The 12,785-nt window shown below is 42.6% G+C and overlaps 1 protein-coding gene across 18 annotated transcripts in view; it reads left to right on the plus strand.

The window, feature by feature from the left end:
* Window positions 1-12,785, plus strand: part of PLEKHA6 (pleckstrin homology domain containing A6) — a 273,958-nt gene that overhangs the window by 135,401 nt on the left and 125,772 nt on the right. Inside the window, exon 1 of one of the 18 annotated variants that reach the window (XM_068269623.1) lies at window positions 8,396-8,418. The exons of the other annotated variants lie outside the window; for them this stretch is intronic. The gene's annotated coding sequence lies outside the window, so the exon portion shown is untranslated. Of the gene's footprint in view, window positions 1-8,395; window positions 8,419-12,785 lie in introns of those variants that run through there. 18 annotated transcript variants of the gene reach the window in all.

Consider the following 12,785-nt stretch of genomic DNA (forward strand, 5'->3'; position numbering starts at 1 on the left):
AAGCCGTGTATGGCCCAACAAAGGGATATGGATGCGAATTAGCATCAGCAGGGGTGCCTTTATGCTGGGTACACACAGTACGATTTTCCATGCAATAGATGGATCCGATTGATAAAATCCCTCATGTCCGATATTATTCCCGCTCAATTCTGCGCTTGATTTCTCATAGAAATGAATGGAAAAAAATAAGAAAAACGAGTGAAGGTAAGAGAATCGAGCGCAGAATCGAGTGCAGAATCGAGCGGAAAAACCGATCAGGTCAGATAATCGCACGGAAAATCTTACCGTGTGTACCCAGCATAAGGGAAACCATTTTGCATTCCAGTATGTGCTTGGGATGTGAGAGATCTATAGATCCTGAATAAAATCCGCACACTCCATTCAGATAGTGCTCTGGCTTTTATTCAGACCTGGGACTCTATTGCTGCAAGGCAAGGGTGCTGATTTTGCAGATCAGCGCCACTGTGTCAATACTGTATAGGTTGGAGTTTACAGTGCAAGATTCTTAACGGGTTTCTGTTTGTAGTACGGTGTATACACTGAAAATACTCATATTCTTCCCCTATTTTGACAATGTACAGCTGTATTTTGGAAAATGGTAAGCTGGTGCTTGTGTGTGTTGGTGTCTTTTTCTGATCCTCTGCAATAAATTCACTTTGTTTAACCTTCTGACCCTGTGTTGGTTTTATCTCAGTGATAGAACAGAATGTGTCTGGCAAGCTATCTTTGTGCTTGTGACCTGTCACCATAGTTAACCTGTAAAGAGAAAGAACGCATTGGTAGTCTGCATTATGTAAACTTACCAAGCAGACCATCATTTCAGAGGTCCAGTCTGGCATTGTGCTTATAGTATACAGAGCTCTTTAAGCTAAGTACTCACGGGTAGGGGGGGGGGGACAATTGTAGCTGTCGCTACACACGGGAGCGTGTGCGCGACAGTTCGGAGACAGTTCGGCGACAACTCGTCGCCAAGTCCCTCTGCATACACACGGCAGCAGAGGGATTAGCGATGCGGCGGAAGCTGTCGCCGAGGTTCCTCCCCCCCGCCGGATGCTCCGTGTACTGTGTGTGGGTAGCTGTCGCTAGCCCGCATACACATGCGGGGCTAGCGACAGTTCCGGCGAGGTTGCGGCGACGGCTGTAGCCGGCGATTGAACATGTCAATCGCCTGGCGACAGCTCCGACGGGCGACGGTTCGGGGCGCGCGCGTCATACACACGGGCGAACCGTCGCCGCAACACGCGCGTGCCACGTGGTTGCGGCGACGGCCGTACCCCGTGTGTATGAGGCTTTAGGGCTCTTTTCCACTATGAAATGCCATCGCCCTGCACTGTGATCACATTGCTTACTAATTCCCACCAGCGCTACTATACCCAGCATATCAATCACACCCAAAATGTGGCAGGATAATGATTGTGCTCAGGACAAAATTGTGCTGAAATTGAATAGCACTAATGGAAATGGTCGCCACTAACTCTACATTTTGTGATCCGTTAGCAATCGGGATTGGATCACAAAATGCAGCACGCAAAATGCAAGTGGAAAAGAACCCTTTTAGGGCCAGTTTCCACTAGGGCGAATTCGCATCCGTGGCCTGCATGCGAATTCGCATAGGCAATGAAAGTGGATGGGACTGTTTCCACTTGTCATTGTTTTCGTGCGTTTTTCTGTGCAGGATTTTTCTGCACGGTAGGGCCTGCAGAATTCGCCTGCGTGAGGAATGCAGGCGAATTGCAGCCCATGTATTTAATAGGGAAAACGCACGTGCGTTTTTTGCATGAAAAGTAATACAAATTGAGTCAGGCAGTGACATGGTTAAATTCGCATAGACCCTGCCTATGCGAAATCGCATGCGAATTCGTGGCAAAAAACGCACGCGGAATCCCAGGGATTCGCACCGCACTAGTGGAAACGAGCCTGTTGAAACCATGTCTAATATTAATCACACTGCTGCAGCTGTAGGCTTTTCTTGTACAAAGGTATGCAACACTTCAACCACACACTGCATGTGCTCGTGGCTCCCCCCTCAATCCTGGCAGTCTGGGATACATTCTGTAAGGAACCTTCATTTGTGATCTTTATTTTAAGCCTAATACTGAGCAAAAATGCCATAATTTCAATACATTTTCATTAGCTCCTTTAGATTGTAAGCCCGCAAGGGCAGGTCTTTCTCACCCTTTTGTGTCTTGGAATTTGTTACACATTTATTCATATTACTTTTGTCACTGTAATTACCAATTCTGTATTTTGTACCAACTCTGTATTTTGTATTTTGGTGGCTGGATAGTGTAATGGTTAAGGGCTCTGCCTCTGACACAGGCGATTTGGGTTTGAATCTTGGCTCTGCCTGTTCATTAAGCCAGCACCTATTCAGTAGGAGACCTTGGGCAAGACTCCCTAACGCTGCTACTGCCAATAAAGCGAGTCCTAGTGGCTGCAGCTCTGGCGCTTTGAGTCCGCCAAGAGAAAACTGTGATATAAATGTTCTGTGTCTGTATACCATTGTCTGTATTATTCTGTAGCCCATGTTTGTTTCTTACTTTGTACAGAGCCATGGAATATGTTGGCGCTTTATAAATCAATAATAATTAGATGTGATATTTACATTTACTAGTGGACCCAAGCTACCTAGTTTCAGTAGGTCAGGCTAGTGGTAGTTTGGAATGTGATAAAATCTATAGCATGAATTGTGCTGCTTACAATATCTGCATACATTGGAGCAGATTCACTTACTGCCAGTAAAATTTACGTGTGCGAAGAGTGAAATGTACCTAAAGCACGTACACACTCCGTATTTTTGCAAACGACAAGTCCATCAGATCCCCTGGTGGGGCGGTCGTTCTGCTGACAGTAGCACGTGTGTACAAGGAGTCAGACTGATGTCAAAAACAGTCTTATCAGTCTGCCGACAGCTTGTACACACGTGGTACTGTCGGCAAAACGGCCACCCCGTGGGAGGATCTGACGGACCTGTCGTTTGTAAAAATACGGCATGTGTACGCGCCTTTATGGACATTGTGCAAATAGCATGATTCACGCTATGTACACAGCACGGATGTTGGTTGTGTTATGCTAATCACAGTAATTCTGCTCAGAGGGCAAAGTTAGGCCCAATCCAGTATTATCTATATTATTCCTAATAAAGTGCTCAGTGAGCATATGCTGAAACCACTTATGTGTTCTGTACCAACATTTCTACCTTAAACTACATTCATACGAGTTCCGGGAAAAGCATTAGGAAAAAAGGAACATCATGTTGACATAACTGTTTGCTCGGCTAAGACGTGACTTTTGCACAGTAATTTCTCAGAAAGGGAAATTATCATGTTGCCTAAAAGAATGTCCAGTGGGCAGCACAGTGGCGTAGTGGTTAGCTCTCTCGCCTTGCAGCGCTGGGTCCCTGGTTCGAATCCCAGCCAGGGCACTATCTGCAAAGAGTTTGTATGTTCTCTCCGTGTCTGTGTGGGTTTCCTCCGGGCACTCCGGTTTCCTCCCACATTCCAAAAACATACTGATAAGTTAATTGGCTACCCCTAAAAAAAAAATTGGCCCTAGACTACAGTACTTACACTACATAATATAGACATATGGCAATGGTAGGGTTTAGATTGTGAGCTCCTTTGAGGGACAGTTAGTGACAAGATATATATATATATATATATACACTGTACAGCGCTGCGTAATATGTTGGCGCTATATAAATACTAAATAATAATAAAAGGAACATCACAATGTCGTTCCATCAGCGTCTGCCAAATGTAATGCTGATTAGGGAGACTTATTCGGATTCCGCGGAAACCTAATTTACCGCAACTCACAGAACTCGGAAGCATTGGACCAATCAGAGAATGCAGAATTTTTCTGCAAAAATTGGATTACTGCAGTGATTTTAGACCAATCACAAGATTACGTTTTTCTGCATTCCATTTTTTCTGTCATTTTTTGCATTGTCTGATGCAAAAAATGACAAAATACTCCTATGAAATTGGAAAATTGAAAAAGTGGAAAAACGGAAATTGGCATTGGCAGAAATTGGGAATTCCTGCAGAATCGGAAATGGACATTTCCAACCATCCCTAATGCTGATCAAATCAAACATCCAGCATAAACGTCATCAGAGAAATTTGTTGATTTTGCCCAGTGTTTTTCTGGTATATGAAACAATAGGGAAACACTAGCATTCATTGTTGTTCAAAACAGGAATCTGCCTTCTTAAAACAGAAGGTATTTGCAATTATTCAAGTTGGAGTGAGCACATGAGTTCTCCCACAGTGCATCACTGCTGAATATGCAAATTGTCTTTTTGTTGTCCCTATCATGTACTCACTCCAACCTGAATAATCACAAATACCTTCTGTTTTAAGAAGGCAAACTTCTGTTTTGCATAGCATTTTAGTAAGAGGGCTTTTTAGTCCCTTTTAGCCGCTTACACACTCCTAGGAGTTCTGGTTCACCATGAGCTTGCCGGGCAATCTGTAATTCATTGCTATTGTGAACCTGGCCTTATTTTGTACAGGATCATGGAAGAGCTATATAATTCATGATAATAATGGTTGATTTATTGAAATGATCCATAAATATGTTTAGCCAGTCCTGAATTTTCCTTTCATCCACAGTTCTGCAGCAGAGTGAGGGGCATTGGATAGTAGAACAATAAGGCTGGGTTCACAATACAGGGTTGTGGATGGTGACAGTGCAAATGCTGTCACCATCCATGAAACGAAAAACCTGTTCACATACTGTATGTGCATTGCATCAAACATGCAATAAAAGCATTACTATTCTGACATGTCCAACTTCTGCCTGGTGCCTGCAATTATCAAGCATGCAGTGAGTCTCTTTTTGTCGCTGTAACAGATGGAATGGACATCAATGCACTACTGCAGCAGCAGGTATGCATTCAGGTACATCTCTATAATATCTACAAAATAATGACATTTTCTAAGGGGTGAGATCTGCAAACTCACTTCAGTTTTATTACATACATAAGTAGAGGAAAGGCTCTGGAGACCATAGAGCCATCCTGGTTCTTGGTCCGTCCCATTATTTCTGTGCTGTGCCCGGTTGAAGTTATTCGACTTGCCAGGTTGATTAACTCTATTGCACTCCTTGGGAAGCCTTCAGAAGTACTCACACCGCCTGAATATTTCCGAAAAATGAGCACGTCCATACAGCTCGTCTTTGTAACTACGCAGGATGCGAGAAGTTCTGAAGGCTTCCCAAGGAGTGGTGAAGACCAAGCAGGACGAGTGACTTCAACCCTGGACAGAACGGGATCGATGGGATGGACCGGGGAGGCTCTATGGTATCCAGAGCCTTCCCTCTACATAGGTAGGCAAAAACTGAAGTAAGTTTTACTTCAGATTTGCTTTAAATATTATTAATATGGCAGCATTGCTTTCTTCTGCTGACTTTAAATCTGATTTTGTGTATTTCTTGAGTTGTCTGCCTACTTCTGCAGGAAATGGTTTTGTCTCATCAAATGTTTGATGATTGTCAGACACAAGGAAGTAAAAGGGCCTGGATCAGCCTAGCTGCATGCTTGTTATTGTTGACACAACTGGAGGGGATTAAAGACAGTTATGGCCCGTACTCACGGGCTGCAAATGTTGCCTGTCGCCAGCACACGTGAGCATGTGGGCGACAGGCCGGCGACAGCTCCTCGCCAGGTCCCTCCGCGTACACACGCGGAAGAGGGACCAGCGGCGAGACGGAAGCTATCGCCGACGTTCCTCCTCCCCCCGCCGGAAGCTCCATTTACCACAATGGAGGTTGCTGTCGCTAGTCCGCGTACTCACGCGGACTAGCGACAGTTGCGGGGGAGGTGCGGCGGCGACTGTCGCCATGCGATTGAAACTTTCAATCGCATGGCGACATGAGCGACGGGCGACAGTTCGGGGTGCGCGCGCGTGCGACGGCCCATACTCACGGGCGACCTGTCGCCGCAACACGCGCGCGCCGCGTGTTGCGGCAACAAAAGTCCCTCGTGAGTATGGGCCATTAGCCCCAGGCTTGTACTGCAAACTGGCCTCATTGAGAACAATGGAGCTTACAGTGTCCTAACATTTAGAGGTAGCAGTAGAGTATTGTACCATGTAAAGCTGGGAATACATGATTACGGTAGTTCTTTTGGCAGATAGATGGCTCGATAGATCATTTCCAACAGGACCGATTTGATTTGTTTTTCTGATCGATTTGCTGTAGAAATGAATGGAAATCGATCAGAAAATCGATCGGCCAGTAAATGTGCCAAAAAATATGTGTTCCCAGCATTAGGTTCCATTCACACTCACAATCGCAAAACGTGATTGTGATGTTCAGCAATTTTTGTGGTGATCGGGTTTTACATTCAAGTGAATAAGAAATGTGACACAATCGCTAGGAAAATGCTACATGCAGCACGTTTGCAATCGTCAGAAATCACAAACACGTAGCAATCGCTGCAGTGTGAGTAATCCAATAGGATTACTTGTGCAGCAGCACTTTGCTGATCGCCGACGATCAGCAAAGAGAGGATCATAGGCAGAAAGTGCCCGAGTGTGAACCTAGCCTTAGCCATCAGTAACGGTTTGAATCAGTATGATACCATTTATTGGCGAACTTAAAAGTTTTACTTTTTAAATTAGCCAACAAATGATATCATCCTGATTAAAAACTTATTGCAAACATTTAGAAAGTGCCACTAAATGCCTGGAATCACGTTTAGTGTAAATTAGCTCCTGTAAAAATGTGTACTAGCCCCAAAATCACATTATATCATGTTTTGGCTTATTTATCAAGACAGGTGAAAAGAAAACAGAAGCAAAGTGGTTGCTCAAGGCCGACAATTATAATTCTTGTTACAGTCAGAAGCTGACACTTGATTGGTTGCTGTCTTGTGCTGCTTCACTTTATGTCCAACTTCTTTGCACCTGTCTTGATAAGTTTTTACAGGAGGAAAAATAATAAGCATGGCATCTACCCTTTCCTGGTCTGCACAGCCTTTATCAGCTTCTTCAGTTGCTGTAGGCAGAAGAATATGTATGCGTCATCCAGAAAGTAACAGCTGCTTTTATTTAATTAATGAATAAATCATTTTATTTATTTTATTTTAGACACACTGTATGGTCTGATTATTTCTTCACATAATCATGTCCTTTAAGCATTTATAATATCTTTTTACAAGGTTTGTAATCCCTTTGTGGTAGCATCACAGTTTTTATATATTTTTTTTAATTATTACCTGCAGTGGTGACTTCATAGTGCCCTATGGATTTAGTATAATGTAATAGTTGTGAATTAACAACTGGTATACTTGACAAATGTAATTCAAATATAATTCAGGTGCTCCCCTGGAATGAGGGCGGTACCTGAAAGACTTATGATAAATAGAAGGTTGAGGCGGTGGGCGTTACACCTGATGAAGGGCGGAGCCCGTGACATGTAGTGTATTGACATGCAGTAAAGTGAACGCTTGTTCAAGCCTGTGGAGTGCATCCTTCTGTTTTAAATAGAATTTGCATTGGAGTCTATTGCACCGCAACAATCTATTGCGGTGCGGCGCTTGCACCGATCAGCCAAATACAGTGACATACTTCCTGTCCTGCAGGTCTCCGTTTGGGGGTGGAGCTATGCATATTACCCTGTCAGCGCACTCTGTCACAGGGTAATGTGCATGGGCGAGTGGTGCAGTGTGATTGTCCTGCCTCGGGGTCTCATGCCGCAGGGCAATCACACTGCTCCATATGTGAAACCAGCCTAAACCCTTCTTCAGCACAGCTCTATATGTTGCAGGGATTTATGTGTAGACGGTAGCTTGCTTACATGTAAGCTGGTAAAATATGACAGGATTCTATATAGAGACTTTGATATGGGAGTATCCAAGTGTGCTGTCAGCCAGTGGATTACCTCAGGTGTGGAGAGTGAGTAAGCTGTGCAGCTAGTTACCATGCTGCAAGGTGGGAGGTTTCTACGCACACCATTCTCCACAGAGTACAGATTCCAGGTTGTCATTCCAGTTTCAGTCGTCAGTTTTGGAAATACAAAGCTTGCCGCAATTTGACATGGAAGGATTCTCTTTAATAGCATGAAATTGTAGAGCATTGGCATACAGTTTTTTTGTCGCAATTTCAATGAAAGTAGAGTTTCACTTTACTTCTCTGTGCTTTTTTAGCCTTTTCAATGAATATTCAGATACTGCAAATCCTAATATTGTGTCTGGAGACAAAGTGCACATTTTTCGGTGCTTTTATTAACTCCAGATGTTTCTTCTCTCAGTCTTTGGAATGCGGGAAACACCTTATCTGCTGCAGCCTGTTCCAAAATATACAGTTGGGCTTCTCCTGATAGGAGTGCAGTCCTGACTGAGGAGGAGGAAGAGGTAAAAGAGGGGAGAATAACAGCAGTCCGTGAAATGATTCCAGCTGAAATCCAAGCAGGGTAATCTTACAACAAAATACAGATTTCAACCATTTCCTAACCAGCATTTGCTCAGCTCTGTTATTTTAATTAAGAACTCATTAACATGGGCCGTGTATCATTTGGATTATAGTGAGAGTTGCTAATGGTTGTGTTATGCCTGAATTTAGACTTGGCTGCAAATTTGTGCTTCTCGAGCAAAGGATACGTTAGGGTGGAAAAAATGGGGCAGAGTGGCAAGGGCAGAATGTAGCCAGTGATGAGCAGAGGCTTGTACATGTGGGGAACATGTGACCTCTGTAAGAACGCTCATATGCATGGTTTGTGCGAGGCGTGTGGTCCAGGCTTCTGCTCCAGTGACTGAAAAGACTATAGATGGTAAATGAGATGCTTATGATTCCAGGTTGCATAAAGATTAAATGCAAATTATATGCAGCTTGAAATTTGGTCTGTCAGATTTACTTCCTGCCTATTTTCATTGGCTCAATTCCAAAGCTGAATAAGATGTGCATTTAATTTACAAGTAAGTAGTAGTGGTGTAGTGTTGATGGGTCATGTTTCATTGGCATTTAGAAAGTCATCTAGATAGAATGCAGTAACAGTCAACTTAATAGCTGTCTGGTCTACAACCAGTAGGAAGCACACAGTGTGTGGAAAGAAACAGTCTTTGGGACATATTAATCAACCCAGATAAAAAAATACATTGGAGAAAAAGTGGAGAAGCTGCAGAAGCAACCAATAACAGTCCTACCTTTAGTCCGTAGCTGCAACTTGATTGGTTGTCAGGGAAAGTGTTCCACTTTTGCTTCAGTTCTTTTTCACAATTAGCGGCAATCGCAAACGCGTTACATGCATAATTTTTCGGTGATTCTGAAGCGATCGCGATTAGCATGCTATTGAAGCGCTAATCATGATTGCTCATCAAACACAAATTTGTACAGTAATGTTCCCGTGATAATTGTTAATACCCACTAGGAGCGCTTTTCTGAGCGCTTTGTCATCTGAAAAGCTCTTGGTAATGTAATGCTATGGGTGTGATCCCACTTGAGCCATGTGATTTTATAAAAATCCCCCATAGCATTGCATTAGCGAGAGCTTTTTAAAATCACTAGCGCTTAGAAAAGGCTTCTAGTGGGTTTGAGCCCTAAGCATTAGCGTTTTGCCATTTACAAGTGTGAATGGGCCCTTAAACCTTGGATTGAGAGTAACTGGGTTTAACCAGTTGGGGACCACAGGCTTAAACCCCCCTAGTGACCAGGTGATATTTTACAATGCGGTACTGCGCAGTGTTAACAGGTAAATTTCTTGGCCATCTAACTTACCACCCAAATGAATCTTGCCTCCTTTTCTTGTCACCCAACAGAGCTTTCTGTTGGTGGCATCTGTTGCTGCTGCAATGTTTTTGTTTTTTTGTTATTTTTTAACCACTTCACCACTGAGGGGTTTTACCCCCTGACCACCAGAGCAATTTTCACCTTTCAGCGCTCCTTCCATTCATTCGTCTATAACTTTATTATTACTTATCCCAATGAAATGAACTATATCTTGTTTTTTTTGCCACCAATTAGGCTTTCTTTAGGTGGGACATTATGCCAAGAATTATTTTATTCTAAATGTGTTTTAATGGGGAAATAGGAAAAAATGTGGGAAAAAATTATTATTTTTCAGTTTTCGGCCATTATAGTTTTTAAATAAAGCATGCTACTGTAATTAAAACCCATGAAATGTATTAACCCATATGTCCCGGTTATAAAACCATTTAAATTATGTCCCTATCACAATGTTTGGCGACAATATTTTATTTGGAAATAAAGGTGCATTTTTTTCAGTTTTGCATCCATCCCTAATTACAAGCCCGCAGTTTATAAAGTAACAGTGTTATACCCTCTTGACATAAATATTTAAAAAGTTCAGTCCCTAAGGTAACTATTTATGTTTTTTTTTATTGTATTTTTTTTTTTTTATTACAAAAAAAAATAAAAATTGGGGAGTGTGGGAGGTAATGAGTTAATTTATTGTGTAAATGTAATGTTTGTATATGTAAAATGCTTTTAGGGTGTAGTTTACTATTTGGCCACAAGATGGCCACAGAGTGTTTGTTTACATGCGACCTGTAAGCGTCCGGAAGGACGCTTACAGGAAGCAGTAGGAGGCTGGGAGACGCACAATGATCTCGCTGTTTCTGAAAGAAGCAGCAGATCATTGCGGGGGCTAGATCAACGAACGGGAATGGATTTTCCCGTTCATTGATCTCCGGGCGAGCGGGCGGCGACGTGCACGAGCGGCGGGTGCGCGCGCACGAGCGGCGGGAGCGCGGACAGCGGCGGTAGCGCGGAAGGTACGGATTTCTCCGTCGCTGGTTTTTTAGGAGGGGAAAAAAGGGGCGGAGAAATTCGTACCGCTGGGGGTAAAGTGGTTAAATAAAATAACCTATTTTTAAGAAAAAATGTTTCTTCCCCTCGAGATCCAATCAACGTGATCACCTCTCATAGGCATCAGCCTATGAGTGGGATCACTTTGTGTGCCTCTACTGGGGACAGCACAGTGAAAGAGCTGTCCCCTGTACATCGCTGCACCAGATCGCAGTACTGTACAAAAGATAATTGCCACTTTTTGTCCCCCTAACAACCTGCCAGCCCCGATTGCGTCTGGCAGGTTGTTCGTGGCTGCCCGCCGTTCCTCCAGCAGTGAATGGGCGCTCGCACCAGCGCTCGTTCTCTGCTAATCTTGTGCAATGCTAGATGATGCACTAGTGCGTCCTGGAGGACAGAGGAAGCCACTCTGCGGCCGCCATCCTGCGTTAGGTGGTCGCAGAGTGGTTGAGAGCGCTTTGGTATACAAGCAAAAAATTTTAAGAAATTTTGACTTGATATACGTATTTGTGGGTCACGTCATCACAACTGCAGGATTGTACTTAATTGTGCTTAAAGCGGTTTTAAACTGACAAAATATTCAATAAAAAAAGTTTTCCTACTTTTTACAACTTATACAATTATCATATTTGCTTTTGTGCACAAGTATTATTATTCATTTAGAAATGATAAGTTCCCAAAGTTCAGTTTATTTACTTTGAAAGCTGCTGGTGCATTTTATTCATAACTGTTGTATTTCTATTGTAAATGCACCCAGTAATGATTTCATTTCTGACCGTGTTTCAGTTCAGGACTCATTAGCAGAGGTTTCTGCACAGTCAGAGAATGTATACTTAATTGTATCAAATGAAGAATGTAAACACGAGATAAGGTTATCACCAGTTCGGATGCCGCTGCCCCTGCAGGAGAAAAAGTCAGTCCTGTGATTTAACCCTTTGAATGCTGTTTTACTAAAAAAAAAAAATTGTGTTAGTATATTATATGCTTTAAATAATCTTTTAGAGCAAAGAATTGCTGGGTTTCATTCCGCTTTGCTGGGTTTCATTCCGAGTGTAGAGACTGTGCAAAGTCACATTTCCATGAAATCCTCAAAGGTAACTGTCATTGGATAAGTTTCATGTTAAAGCCACACAGAGAAAAAAAGGTTGGGGCGAGCCAACAGATGGCAATGACTCTCTTAGCTATAATGAAAGTCTTGCTTACATTTTTATTTTATACTTTTTTTTTACTATAACTGTTATGGATTGTGGAACAAATCACCTGGATTCCCATTAATGCTCATAGGGAAATTCGCTTTGATATTAGAGTGCTTTGGATTACAAGCACGTTTCCAGAATGAATTCCAAGGTTCCACTGTACTACATTTTGGATGTCATATTCTAAATTAGGAATGTACATGTTACACTTAGGGCATACAGTTAAAACATGGTAAAAGTAGTACATAAATGCTGTACTTGACAGCTTATTCTACATGAATGCTTTTGCTACAGCTGCTCAGACTGAATACCACAGTGCCAGAAGTATTATCATTCTCTGGTATAGTGAAGTACTAGGCTGCTACCTGTCATACGGATCTCAGATTGGGTAAATAGCTAGGCAGGACCTGTCTCGTATAATGCTACAGTAAGTGAATTGATCACATATTCATAGGATCATGTTTGCTGTGACTGAACATCACGATATGTTATCCTGCAGCTGAGATATCTATACTTACTAACAATGTGGTACTGTATGTGTGACAGCTGGCATCATCCAAGTCATGTAAGCCTGTTATTACTTTCATAAACTATATGATTTCTATGAATTTCATGACATTCCTTTGTGGTGTCTGGGAGAAAAGTAAGCATTATTAGCATGTATCTTCACAAGTTCCTTAAAATGCAAGATTGCTGCTTGTTTGGAAGTTTCAATATCATATATGTGATGTGCAGTATTTAACCACTTCACCCCAAAGCGGTTTTTACCCTAACGGACAACAGCGATTTTCACCTTTCAGTGCTCATCCCTTTCATTTGC

The sequence above is a fragment of the Hyperolius riggenbachi genome, chromosome 2, assembly GCF_040937935.1.
Source record: "Hyperolius riggenbachi isolate aHypRig1 chromosome 2, aHypRig1.pri, whole genome shotgun sequence".
NCBI lineage: Eukaryota > Metazoa > Chordata > Amphibia > Anura > Hyperoliidae > Hyperolius > Hyperolius riggenbachi.